The sequence below is a fragment of the Ptychodera flava genome, chromosome 15 (genome assembly GCF_041260155.1).
Source record: "Ptychodera flava strain L36383 chromosome 15, AS_Pfla_20210202, whole genome shotgun sequence".
In the NCBI taxonomy this organism is placed as follows: domain Eukaryota; kingdom Metazoa; phylum Hemichordata; class Enteropneusta; family Ptychoderidae; genus Ptychodera; species Ptychodera flava.
In genome coordinates, this window is record NC_091942.1 from 12807866 (window position 1) to 12822314 (window position 14449).

General features: G+C 40.3%; 1 protein-coding gene across 4 annotated transcripts in view; it reads right to left on the reverse strand.

Moving 5' to 3' along the window:
• The window catches only part of LOC139151241 (voltage-gated inwardly rectifying potassium channel KCNH2-like), a 59186-nt gene that overhangs the window by 32613 nt on the left and 12124 nt on the right, over positions 1 to 14449 (reverse strand). For 3 of the 4 annotated variants that reach the window (XM_070723895.1, XM_070723892.1, XM_070723896.1), the window contains exon 2: positions 2621 to 2724. The gene's annotated coding sequence lies outside the window, so the exon portion shown is untranslated. Of the gene's footprint in view, positions 1 to 2620; positions 2725 to 3897; positions 4035 to 14449 lie in introns of those variants that run through there. The other variant, XM_070723893.1, reaches the window with a different exon arrangement.

Here is a 14449-nt window from a genome sequence, read left to right on the forward strand (position 1 = left end):
TTATGTAGGATCGCTCCTGAACACAATGCATTTATTTGCACGGTCACTTATGGCGCGCGTTCGCTGGTGACGAATTAAGATGTGTAATTTGCATTTCCTAAAAGTTGGACCAGTCGACTGTTTCGCCTTTCCGAGGCCGCATTGCAGTCAATAATCCCTGGTTCTCGAATAGTGGTTGTCGATATGACTGTTCATGTGATTTTAGTCCTTTGTTCTCCAATGAAAGTTGTGCACAGTTCATCAATTATTAGTCAGTTAGCACGGATGTAAAGCTGACAAAAAACCTGACCCTCAACGTATATACATATATGGAATAAAGTATTTTACCCCTCCGCTGATGGTGACAATGAGACAGGGCCTCCGTTTTGTTTCGCCTCCTCCCCTCTCTCTCTCTCTCTCTCTCTCTCTCTCTCTCTCTCTCTCTCTCTCTCTCTCTCTCTCTCTCTCTCTCTCTCTCTCTCTCTCTCTCTCTCTCTCTCTCACACACACACACACACACCAACCTATATTTCCTTCTGTGAAAATTTAAGAAGACGAAAAAGTTTACTTTCCTCCGAGCTGTCCCTGAGGGTACATCATTCTTTATGATCAACGAACGTGCTCTCGCTCCGTTACATTTGATCAATGTCACAGCTCACTAGTCGATGAAATTATCAGAAAAAAATCATTGAAGGATGTCACATTCCATCACTGAAACATCGATAATTTATGTCGAAAAAGTGCTGACTAGAACCCCTCCTGTAATTAACTTCCTATCAGGGATTTCTCCTAATGGTGTCATTATGTTTCGGATGAATAAATTCCTGTCAGCGTCCACAGAGTGGAAAATCGACTTAATTCTGCTTGAAAACACTCTGAGGCCGCCGCTCAATGTAATTTTCCACCGCTAGATCTGACGCAGGGGAGTCTCTCCTCGATATTCCGACATGTTTGTCTGGCGGTAATGAGATTTCGGATGAAATCAGCTGATCACGTGATCGAGTGCCCAATTTCCCCCCACCGCTTCGAAATCACCTGGCTTATCGTCGTCTGAAGTAATTTGACATTCCTTAAGATGTTGGCTTAATATGTTTGTAACGTCTGAATCACACGAGACGAAAGAGATGCGCGCATTAAGACAATGTTTACTCGTCAGAGAGTGAGTACTCAACGTCTTCCTTCTCATCCTAACGAGAAATGAACATCAGGGTAATGTAAACTGCGCACAGTGACATCAACGTATTCTATAGTCTAGCAATAAACGCAAAACTAACGTCAGACGCAGCTAACGAGCCAATCAAAATAATACACATCTCAGCATTTCGTTAAAAGTTGGTCGGGGTGATTCAATCTGATCGTCACTTCCCTCCTACAATGTGTTTGAATATTGCTTTCCCCTCCCGCTGACTTTCAATTGCGTGTTCCTCTTCCCCCATGTGCGCTTTCTACAATAGAAAAAACTTCCCCCGGTGCTTTCTATTTACCTCACAGTTAATCATCACTCCTGTGAATGTGTGGTGCGTTTTTCGGTTCAGATATTTTTTCCAGCTTCATCATCGCATCTTCTTAATGAACTCTTACGCTACACAAATCATCCAATTTTCCATGTCCTTGTCATTATTTGACAATCTCCTATGTAACCAACGTCCACCGTCTAATTTGGAATGTCATCTCTCCAACATTAAATGAATACTCTTCTCCACTTCTCCTCTCTCTCTCTCTCTCTCTCTCTCTCTCTCTTCTCTCTCTCTCTCTCTCTCTCTCTCTCTCTCTCTCTCTCTCTCTCTCTCTCTCTCTCTCTCTCTCTCTCTCTCCCCCCCCCCAAGAACCTCAACTTCATTCACTGGACACAGTTTTGAAGGTAGAAAAATGTTTCCAATACGACGGCAACCTGATGACAAAATTTACGGTGGAAGAGTACAAAGTCCACGGAGAATATTGTCCTGCTTTACCAGTGAATGTGACGAGAAGATTCCAATGATTTATCCAATTTCGTATCGTGGACTCCATACGCAATTCAATGACGTGTATGTTTATTTCTGTGAAATGTGACATGTTGCCGATGCGAGTTCGTAGATAACAAAAAAAGAAGTGTACATAAAGATTCTCAGCTGAGCATTTTATGATACCCTCGTTTCTACACGACGAGAAGAAAACGTAGAAGAGTTGATTAACGCCCGGACGTGTTTCTATAATCTGAGCGATCACTTCAAGTGCATACAAGGTGTTGTAAGCAGAGGAGATGGGCGTTAGTTGATATAATTTGTTAAATTCATGCGTGTACTGTAATAAACTTGCTTGTACTTTTGTCAATGAAGATATTGATTTTATTACAACCCATAAAATGCTCAGTTTGCACACTATCACCATTTTATTGCTGGGTGTGAATGTTTTGTCTCGTAAGCATATAAGCAACTGCGCCACGCTATGAAATTCGTCAGTTTGGATTTTTTTTCATTTCTCGGACCAAAAAACAATGTTTGCAAATGTAAAGGCAATTTATCTCCATTGAAATTAGATTGTGTATATTTTTAATCGCAATACCATAATACCGCAGCAGCACTGAGCAGGAGCATTACTATCAAGTTCACGTTTTGATATCTGATTGATCAAGAGATTAATGTAGGAATCTGATACTTACACCGCTATGACTATGGTTAGTTTATCTCGCCGCTGTCATCACTGTCACCGTTATATCCATTAGAGCATTGCCTTGTGAGAGTAAATCCGGAGTGGTTTTGAAATCTGAAATCAAAGAAATCACGCATTTACATTAGTTTGTGATCATATCAGCGCGTCGTGCGCTCCGACCATGCATCCGTCGATGATGATGATGATGATGATGATGATGATGATGATGATGATGAAATTTTACTATCATCGGCGCCGGCGATCGCTCAACGTATCGGGGAAAAGATATAATGTCATCTCGCGGTGGTGGACAGATCTTAGAGGAGTGCACACCTTAGCTTCCAATTAATCTAGCGACTGTGAATTGAATAGAGGCCGACTTGAGCAGACGTGCCTGCCACCATGTCGGGCCGCCGGTGCAGTCTCTTGATACGACACGTACGAAGACTCTAATGTGGGTTTTTTAAACAGATACATCTACTGTCAATTTAAATTCTAGAAACGTAGGCCCGCTTTTGTAAAAGATTCATCTCTTTTTATTCCGTCTCGGAGTGCGGCATGCAGTAACCAAGGTGCCCAACGCCTCAATCAAAGACTCGGAGCCGTGCGGTCGTTTATTTCAGCGGTATATATTACCACAAAGCACAGCGAATAAGATTTATTGTCCCGTTAGCTAAACTGCGCGAACTCCACCAGAATGAAATTGGCCGAATTGCTGCGTTTTTCTCATTCAAATCGGTGTGTGATGATACGTACACAATACTTTGCGAAGGACTCTCGTGGCGAGGTAAGTGGCCGCCAACGTGAGATCGTGTGTAGCAGGGAATTGTCATTGGAGTAAAACGAAATTGTTTTCAACGTTGAGAGAATACGGTGGTTCTCTTGAACAAAACGGGGAGTTCTATTAACACACTAAATTTTTCTCTTAATATCAGCTGCATCGGTGATTGAAAAGTACTATTGAGCTTCGAATGGACTTGAGACAGAAATATTTATTAATTTGAAAGCAGAATTTGTTCTGAGAGAAATCTCGCGAGGCATGGAAGCACTGCTGTTTATTATTTTCTCTCCTGATAAATTTGATAAATCAAATAAAAATATCAATCTAAATATAGGTACTTGCAGTGATAAATATCTCGATGTGGAATGTTGACATTTTCATTTTTATGAAGGCGCCTCATTTCAGAAATCACTCGAATGTCGAGACCGACCGTTATACACTACACATGCCGTGCGTTATAGAATGGACAGAGAAGTTACGATCATGTTCAAGTGTGTGCAACTCACCGCTTTCTGTACACAGGGCTGTCACCAACGAGGCGTAGACTCCGTCGAGAGCATTTTCAGCCCCAAGCTTGCTCTGAAAACGCGGAGAAACGGCTCAATATAGGTACTCATTGTTCGCAGTTACCGCACGAAACGAGGATCGCCCGATGTACGAAGTGGAACGAACCATTTTTCAAGTAGGTGAGGACATAATAAGCTATAGGCTGGTACCTTTTTTACCGATGGCAACATTAGCCTGGAGACATCCACGGAACAAATTGTCTTATTCACGAGCGCTGTTTAACGGTTAAGTGAATTTGATTGGTGTCGGTTTGACCTCTGACCTCTGAGTGTTTGGTTTAATGCGTTTTTAAAGTAGATGGTACATTTCCTGAAAACCAAAAAAGTGCACTGCACCACCAGAATAACGATGTTACCAGTTTCCTGATTTTTGTCAACGTCGTGCAAGTATTAAGCACCGGTTACGACAAACCACACTTGTTCTAACGTTAAATACAGTGTGTAAGTACTCACTATATATTTGCCATCAACATTCGAGGCAACATTCAATCAATACTAACAAAGATAAAAACCCCGTTACCCGGGAACAGGAAATTGTCATGGAAACGAGCTAAATTGAAGTTGAAACAAGGGCTCATTCGGGCATTAGTATCGATGGTTGCGATCAGTCCAGACTTCAAAATGTGCACTTGGTGGAGTGCGACATACAGACACTCTGAGTTTGGGTTGCTCAGCATTCCACATGCACGTATACAACAATTATAGATAGATTCTGTAGAGCGAAAAAAGTCGCTCTGTCCAAATAATTTCGCTAATTTTTGTTTCATCTGAAAAATATTTGTGTTGTTGTACTTACTGAAACATGTTGAATTATCAACCATCAGAGCTCTACCATCACCTCGCGTATATACATAACATGTTAATATGTTGATGTAAATAGACGATAACATAATTTCTGGTACGTACTTTGAATTATGTCATCAAAGCATTTATTTTTACACCTACAGGCTAAGCAGAGAAGGGGTAGGATCTAATGACTGTCAGTTTAACATGTTTTACTTAGCAGAGCAATATGAACAGTTGCTCGCATGAAAAATAAAATAAGCAAGACGATGTTACAAGGTAGTGAAATAATAAGCGGGTATTCGGAGAATTTCACATGGTCTAAAATTATCGTGTCTTCCGTCCTGTGAGAGTTCCATGATTTGGTGTGTATTGTGGGGAAATGCAGATTTATAAATCACTCAGTGCCATTTCGCATCAAGCGTTATCTTTCAGGGTATCACAGGTTGTGGATTACTCAGAAAATGCTTGCACCATCCGTTACTTGATTGCAATGGAAATCTCAAAAATCAACAACTCTATTTGAAACACTTGGCTCTTCCTTTTTTCAGCATTTCAGAAAAGAATGCGTGAATTAGCCAAGTTTTGCTGTGTGTCGTTTGTTTGTTTGTTGGAAGGTCACAGAAAACATTTCAAATTATAGATATATAAAAAGTTACCGACCGATTTGCACTGTTTGCTGGCAGCGTGTCATGGGGAAAAAAACACTTACTTTTTTCACATTTTTGACCCTGTGATTCCTGGTAATATTGCACGAATATTATCCTTTAATAAATACAGGATTATGTAAATAGGACTGATAAAAATCACTGATGATAAAGTAAAATTCATGGAAAAGGATCACCAAACAGTCAATTATGCATAAGTTAATATGTTAATATTAATATGTGAACAAGGAGGAATAAAGCATGGATTAGTGTGCGAATTTGTTAACGTTCTCGAAGCCTGTCTTAATAGTATCCCTAAATTTCGATGTGTTCAACGTCTCATAATTTAAATGTTGCTCGTCAGTTCTTTCTTAATACCTGTCAAAATTATGAAAGTGTCACTCTGCAAATATAAAAAGTGAATTGAACAAAATTTGAATCTTTTCACACAATTTAATGACCTGGGCTGTTGTAAGTAACAGCTAGACTGCCAATGTGACAAAAAGTTAGTATACAACAGCGTTATTAACGATAGGCAGGGTACACGGATTGGTTCTCGATCCATCCATCTTGCGCTTCTCACAGCGATGATAACGTAACACAGTCGCACATTCCGGTACAATGATATAATGACTAGATCCTCATATGGTTTCAACATGATTCCGGAACCTGACGCACTTGAAAAAAAAAACGACGGTTAGATTGCGCTGATCTGATTTCCAGACGCGAGTGCCAACACACAACTCAGAGGAGACAATAATAGACGAGTGCAGTTGACGCGTGTCGCCATGGTAACAATGTCATCCGTGCGGTGACCATGCGTGTCTGACGCTGTCATACTCTTCCTTCCGGTCATCGATTTGGATTCATTGCCACGTAGTAAATAGTCATGCTTCATTAATTTCTCTGGTAGTGTGTGTGTGCGGTGTAGCGACATTGATTGGTAATCATTTGTCGACATTCGCATTATTACATAGTGGGTTAATTTCCAATATCACATTTTACGCTTGACTGATCACAGCACCGCGTTAAAGTGGTAGAGTTTTAAACATTTTTTCCTGCGAAACCGATTTTGCTGATCTTGAACGCTTTATAAAACTTTCGAATTTCGAAATTTATGATCTGTTCTAATGTGCAGGCTCTTACGAATGTCGCAACGGTGAGGTTGTCATGGTGATGATGGTGCTGATGCTGATGCCGATGATGATGATGATGATGATGATGATGATGATGATGATGAAAATGACGATTTTTGCCAACGGAGTGCGGTCACATCTCTTACCTGAGGGGGATTGACAGTTTCGAAATATACGGGAGTTGTAGTCCACATTTAATCGCAGCTGCCATCGAACGGACCGGTGAGCAATCGGATGGTCGGTTCGACGTGTGATGCAAGCAAAGTTGCACGGCGATTACAAGAAAAATCTACCGATGTTTTGAGAGCTCGACGCCGTTTGCATTAGTCATCTAGGTAACCAATACACTTCAGTCAAGCACGGTTGTTTTAGTGGACATGGATCTTTAGAATAGCCAGTCTTTTTTTCTGTTCAGGTTGCCGACTAACTGCTCTGAAATGCATGAAAGTTATGAATAATTCACGTCACACCTCGCTGAGGTTTCACAAGCACTGAGTCTCATCTGAGATAAATTCGATTCGCGTGTCTGTAATTTCGAAGTTGCCTAGCTTCGAACTGCCAGCTAAAGGTTAAACCTGAACTCCGTCACATCAAAATGCGCAGGCAAAAAGAAAAATAGGACGCTTCCGTTTCGGTGACACACGAAGATTATGACACCCGAACGATGCTATTGCGCTGAGAATACTAATAAAGCAAGGAAAGAAATAGAATGGCGGTTTCGGGGTGATCAGAATCTGACAGAAATCCACGAAGTCTGTTCAATGTAATGTGTCTGTTTCTTTTCTGAGTAAAACCAAGTGCAGATAAACATTATTACTAGAGGACAACGCTGCGCGCAGAATTTCTTTCGGCTATAGCCGCGCATAATCCATGATTACATCACCATATCCTTGGCTCATCAGTGATATTATTATTATTATTAATTCTTTATTTCGGACAATGAGCATGTCCATATATATAAATGGTTACAGGATTGGCAAAAAAGAATGATACAATAAAGGTTACATCAAGAAATATTCATTTATGGGTTAGACCATGAAGACATATTTCTGAACACAGATTAGAAGACTGAATTTATCCATCTTTTCCTCAAGTCAGAAGTGAAGTACACAACATCATACACCTTACGTATAATTAGGTTCTCACTCATAGAAACCCTTTTCATCAAACTATTGATTTGCTTTCTAAGCAAAGCATCAAAAGTGTCAATCCTATTATATACAAACATAGTACTAGCACTGCTGCGTCTGTCATATCGTAGAAGTATGCGACCAGCATTGTTGTAAGCAACTTTCAATTGTTTCAGGGCGCTTTTATTATAGCTATAATATATAACTGGCGCTGAAACCGTGAAAAAAACCTCTGAATTTGGAGGAAGGAATCTCTAATACAAATACTTTTTTATTCTCTTTGAACATAAGATATTTTAAAGCGGCCACGCTCGTCTAAACTAGAAGAATTAAGCTGTGGTATGTTTCATAAAGTGGCGAGCCATGGAAACAGTTAAACGCCCGAGGGAAATTTTAATATTTCACATCGACACGCACATTCCCGCAGACCGTCATAATTTACGTTTCAATGTGAGAAACTATCAGAGACGAGATTTACCAGCAACTCATTCAATTTTCTGGAAACGTGACAATCAAATGAAGTTAGTTGTCAGCTAGGCTAAATTAACTCAATTTGAATTGCGTCATTGGCAATGCACACTGGAAAGACTGCAATGTATACTGCGTGCTTCACGGAGAAGCTGAGCGAAGTAAACAGTATCGATTTATGTACAACGAAGTAGAATATCAAACACAGGGAAGGGGGAAAAAAGTAAGTAAAGTTTACAGAGATCAAATGAACAGAGTAGCTTTGTCAATTCTGACATGGGATGGCAACTTACAGATTGATTGAGGCGTTCCCAGTGGATCCATTTGGACACCTAAAGCCTATCTTAACTGAAGTCATCCCAGGAGAGTACTTTTTCATTTATTACGTTTATTTCCCATGCGGTAGTTGGGGTTATAGTTGCAGGCAAGTTGCATTAGCGTCCTGGAAAGTGTTGTTGTCGGACATCCCTAATCCAAATTTTTCAGTTTGTTCACCTTGTGTGAGTCCATTGGCCTCAGAAAATGGGTCACGAGCCAGAATCAAATTTGCAAACCTCTATTAAAGGCGCAATATCCTTGTTTTTCAATAGATCGCTCAATCAACGCGGTTTATTAAGCACCGGAATCTCAAACGTCCATGCTCTATGACGCTTTATTACTTAAACCTCACTGTATTTCCCGTGGAACGGCTTTGCAAGCTTGTACTGAACCTTTCATCTCCAGTAGTAGTGGTTTCCACAGCTTGGGTGAAATATTTGAAAAGAAGTGTGGACCATTTGTGTGATATGTTCGTAGGTTGTCTGTCAGGGTAGAATGCGCCTCGAAAGTGAAAGACTTAAACTTTTCTATCATTCTCTTTCAAAATCAAGAATAAAAATCGGGGGGTCGCGGTGCAAATTTTGGTAGTAGAGAAACAAATAACCCAAGATTTACCGATATTTAAAATTCAAAATGGCCGCTATCCCTGTGTTAACTTCAAGGAGAAAAATAATATTTTCGAATTTCGAAACACTAAGCAGGTGAAAAGTTTCCTTACACAAAAAGCTTTTAAATGAACCCCCACACGTGGTGTGTCAGAAAAAAATTGTAAAAGTTTGAGAGACTCTAGCAGGTCCCTGCGGCGCATTCTACCTTAAAAATTTCTTATCGGAGAAACGGAGTGAAGAAGGAGAAGAAGACAAATGTTTCGTGCCATTCTGTGTAATAAATATCATAACGAACATTGATGATACTAGGGTCCCACCATGATAAAATCAGCCATTAACTCGAGAAATGTTGACCATAAATCACAGGACTATCAAATGTAACCTCGCTGCACTGTACTTATACGTTTACCAAAAACTGAGGCACAGTCCACCTTTACACTGGGAGGGACTGTCTGGCGTTCGTCTTTCGTGAAGACCGTAATATGAAGCTCTTTGACATATACGTCAGGTGCCAGAAAAATTCTTACATCCGTCGTCCCTTTTCCTTTCCTTTTTCTTTGTGCAAGGAGGATTGGATGCGTTATTTCAAGGCATTAAGTTCAACTAATACGTGATTTGTAATTCATGATACGAGACTGACCGAAGACGCTCAAAGACAGCGAGACCGTCTTTGCACGACGGATATATAACAAACATCATGCTGGTTATTTCTATAATATAACAATGGTATATTCTAGAATGTTTTTGTCTCTATTCGTCGATATAGCTAAGCTTATATAGTGTTAAGAGTTGAGTCACCAAATGAATCATGTACATGATGAAAACCGTTACATTCTATTCGCATTGGAATTCCCGGTTGACTGTATGTGATGCTTTCAGCTATCAGAAAGTACATGACATAGACTCGAGTCTTGGTGCCCTGGTACCAAGCCTGATATGGCTTGATTCTGCGCTTTAGCAGGTATTGGTATCAATAATGCCAAATGCAATGATTCATTTATCTGTCTGTGCATTGCAAGTGACCGTCGAGCAACTAACAGATTTTAGCATGCGCGGGATCCTCTTCCGACTGAGTATTTGGCATAGATACTTTGGTGGTGTCCAATATCGGAAATACATCATCGTGAGACGCTAAAAAAGTGGCGCGCGCGCGAATTATGGGAGGCAGCATTGCCCGATTATTTCGTTAAGAGCCGTTCTTTACTGGTTTCACAAATTCATTATTTCCGTTGAAAGCAAGAAGAAGCAGCTGATTTACTTCAAAGCCATTATTTTCAGAGCACGGGGAACCCACTTACAGTATTAAACTTTGCATATATCGGAAATATCAAACATTACTTCGCGAGATATAATCTCAGTTTAGGAACGCAGTCCTTAATAAATGTCTAGCAACAGTTTCCGGACATTTTTCATACTTTATTGGGCTGTAACCATGGGAACGGCTCATAATCAAAAGGGAGCATTCAATATTAATGATATGGAGGGACGGATATATTCTTGGGAAATTCTTGTGATTGTTTATGGCAAAAGCTAGACTAAAAGTATCTATTGCAAATTTATGGGTCCAAGAAAGTATGATTAAAATGCAGTTAATCCAGTCAAATGAGATACAGGCATGCCAATGTTTCAATAACAGGGTTTTATATTACGCAATGGGAAAGAACCAGCTTCTTGTATTCAGATAAGTTATTACGCCAGTGGCAAATGGTCTGACTGCTCCCCAAATAATCAGTCTCTGTGTGTGAGCACGCTTTTTGTCGAGATACATATCGATACCAATATCGATACATTGGAGTGAATATCTATCTGGAGCTAGTTTGTCCATAGCAACAAGAATATTAATAATGACACTTTATGCAAACTATGTTGCCAAGCTGCATACTACACGTTATTGGTCAGTTTGGGCATGGGTCGTCAGAGTGGTGTATAAAGCTACACTGAAGACATGAAACGCTGATAATCAGTTCTTCTTATTTCAGTATATTGGATGGGGACTTACACCATTTCCTCTTGTACTGTGCGAAGTATTCCACAGACAACGCAAAGAATGTTACATGGCCTATGTGCATGCATACTTACCATATATTGTAACTTCAGGGAGCTCATACCCGACTGATAAATGTTTGACAAGAAAAACAATTCGGTCGACCTAGCCTGATTATAAATTATTCATGCCAGAATGGCAGGCGTTATAAACATCTATCAACTAACTCAACAATCGCGGCTACTTCTCGGCTTATGACTAGTGTAGCGTGTTTTGAACACGCTCATTAATGATAAATGCTTGAAAGTAAAAGAATTACAAATGTTTTCGTCTCATCAGAAACACTGATTTTCTAAGTGTTTCCAGTGCTGTTGCTACGGTGACGGGTACCAAGGTTACCCGGAGTAATAAATTCAATCTTCTGGCAAGTGAATTAGGATGAAGTCCCGTCGCCCTATAAAAGCAAAATACGTCTCTATCCCATCGCAAGTACCAGCCTTAGGGTACCATAAAAGTAATATTTTTAGCATAGGTCACGCCTCAAAATTGATGCACACCAGATTAATTAGTAAAATGTACATCCGGGATATCTGCCCATCCTGCCACACACCGATCTCAACACGGCATAATTCTATTTTACTTTTGAGATTAAATCACTTTTTCCCTTCTATGAAAGCAAAATAGCAATCGAATTTATGGACGAAATTTATCCGTATTTCAGTATTTTTACTGGGAACAATTGACGATAACAGTAATTTTGATTTGTCAGGTGGGATCAATTGCACGCCGGAAAATGCAGACGATATATTTCGTGTCATCTGAATGAAGCAATATTTCTTATACGTTTTTTCCGGGCATTTTTATTTGATTGCAATCTTTTCAATGGTTCTCCTTAATCACTGTAGTCTTAATTCCCTCGGTTATTGCAGCACGACAGTCGAGAATTATTTCGCCAAACAGTCCTTTATATTAATTGTTTTTTCTCGCAAGAACTTTCTCTCGGCTTTTTTCTTCTGATATTCCCATGCGGGTAACGCAAATTTTTGACAGCGCTTTCATACAGTAGAGTTCTTTATTGGCAGTTTATATCGTTATTGGTAACATCATAAATGCTAACATGGTGATACGTTTCTGCACACAGAGACGCTCACGTGACGTCATTACCAGATGAGTAAATCTCGACATCGCACGATTCGTTCGTGACGACGCAACAATCACAGTAGTTTATGTCGTGTATTACTTGTGGATATCAATGGTTGATTTTTCGTTCACCGTGTGCGCACTGTGTACATATATTGTATAAATGTGACCAAAGTTAAATCGCTGACTTTGAATGTCTTTCGGAGCCGATATTGTATTAATGTCTGGCCGACAATTAGATCTGATAATTCGTTACGACCGCGGTGAGCGCCAATTATTTATTAGTCAGACCAACTGGAGACTGCAAAGCGTGCAGTTCAGTCCATTTGGCGCGATTTGCAGAACAAAAAAAAGTCCTTTTCTCAATCGGCGAGAGGAACTGATAAATGACAAACGATTTCAAACGTCAGTTTGACGGGCTGGCCATGACTGATGAGGTCGAAACAGCCATTAGTTCGTCGGCGGGAGAGAAATCTTGCACCTGTTTGGCTAAAAGAGTGGCGAATCGACCCTCGATTGCAATCAAAGTACAATCTCTGTGAAACCATTAGCACGCCTGATGGTCTTCGCTTTCTCGTCTTTGGTACCGAACACCGTGCATTCATTACACCCTCGATTGCTGGCTGGCGCATCGGAAAACAAATGTCCCGTTTTCTCAGTGTCTCTAATATCGAAGTAATCGACCCGGTCAAAACTGTGCACATCATTTTTAGGAAACACTCTTGACATTCTGATAAGCCTTGATACTAAGTTTTGCTTATCTCCTGATAGTTTGTTTACCCCCATTTTTAAGCTCAAGAATCGTCCGTCTATGTTACCGACTCGCTGAAAAGAGTCGGTTTCTCATCGCATGGCACAATATTGTGTGTTTTAATGTAGCTCAAAAATCAACGATTGTTGTCCCTCTGTGAGTAAGCCGACAGGAGGCATTGCGATATATTTTCATTCAGTAAGCAAGTCGCTTCCACCGGTTTGCCTTCATTTTCCAAATGACAAAAGCGGGTGGGAGAAAGTTCTCCGGTGATCCCACTTTCTCCAATATCCGCGGTTGTTATAGAGACGTGCTTTCAGATGAATGGAACTTCCAGCGTGCATGTGTTAGAGAACGTCAACTGTGGTGTAATCTCCCTTGACGCGAGATTTGCCAGAGTTGTACACACTGTACAAGGACAACGTGAAAGGAGGTTTAATCCCGTGATCAAAATGTCATAATGTTACATCGACGAGTGAAATTGCTGTAAACGAAAATTATGGCAAGTTAGCTCTGGCGTTCAGCTGTGTCGCCTGATGACCTTTACAATGTCTGTCGGGTATTAAATCGACCCCTTGTCGCTTCAATCCGTGAAACATGGCCCTTCGAAACAAGCAGAAACGACCCTGCATTGATTGATAACTAGGAAACAATTACAGCAACAAGATTTTTTTTCAGCCTTAGGCTAAATTTCGATCTTTAAAGTAACGGCGTTTTTCTTTGCACCTGATTTTGCGCCATTTTGACAGTAAATAGCTACACTTAAATTTTGACAAATCATATCCGGACGATTTCATTGGAATTTTTGGACTCATTCGGGTTGCGTTTGTGTATTTACTTTTCACGATCAAACGGCGTAGAACTTATGTCACTTTCTGCGGGATTTTTGGCGGGAAAGGTGTAGTCTGCTAGCGTTTTCTTATTGGGTCATTTTTGGCAAATTTTATGATATTAATTATGAACTGCATTACGGCAATCGCAACATCACACCTGGCCACTTTCTAATGGAGCTGCAAACGTTTCTGTGGAGTAGTTTACGCCAGTCTAGAATTTTTTCGTCGAATTCTCACAACTAATACCAGCAAGGGAAATGATCTATTCGATCCGAAGAGGTAAATGTTACCATAAAAAAAGGGTCGATACACGTCAATTGGGTTGCTCACCTTGCGATCGTAACCTGCCAGCTTACATCAACTCACAAGTGGCATTGACAAAATTCTATCAGCACAAAGGGAGTTTACTGACTACCGAATGAAGAAAACGGCGGCAGCAGTTGCACTTTCCACACCTGATCCCTCATTTTCTCTTATCTCCTGCACTTTATTTGAGTCAAAAGTTCAACCTGGGGATAATAACATAAAAAATGTACTAATACAGCATGCAATTAAAGCCCAGATCTGACACAGTACGGTTTACGATATCCGATATTTGACTGGCGAATAACAATTTTCAATCTGTCAGAACCGTGAGTATCATTCATTTCATAAGATGTATTGCAGGTAACCGCAGTGAATAGAATAACTCGCT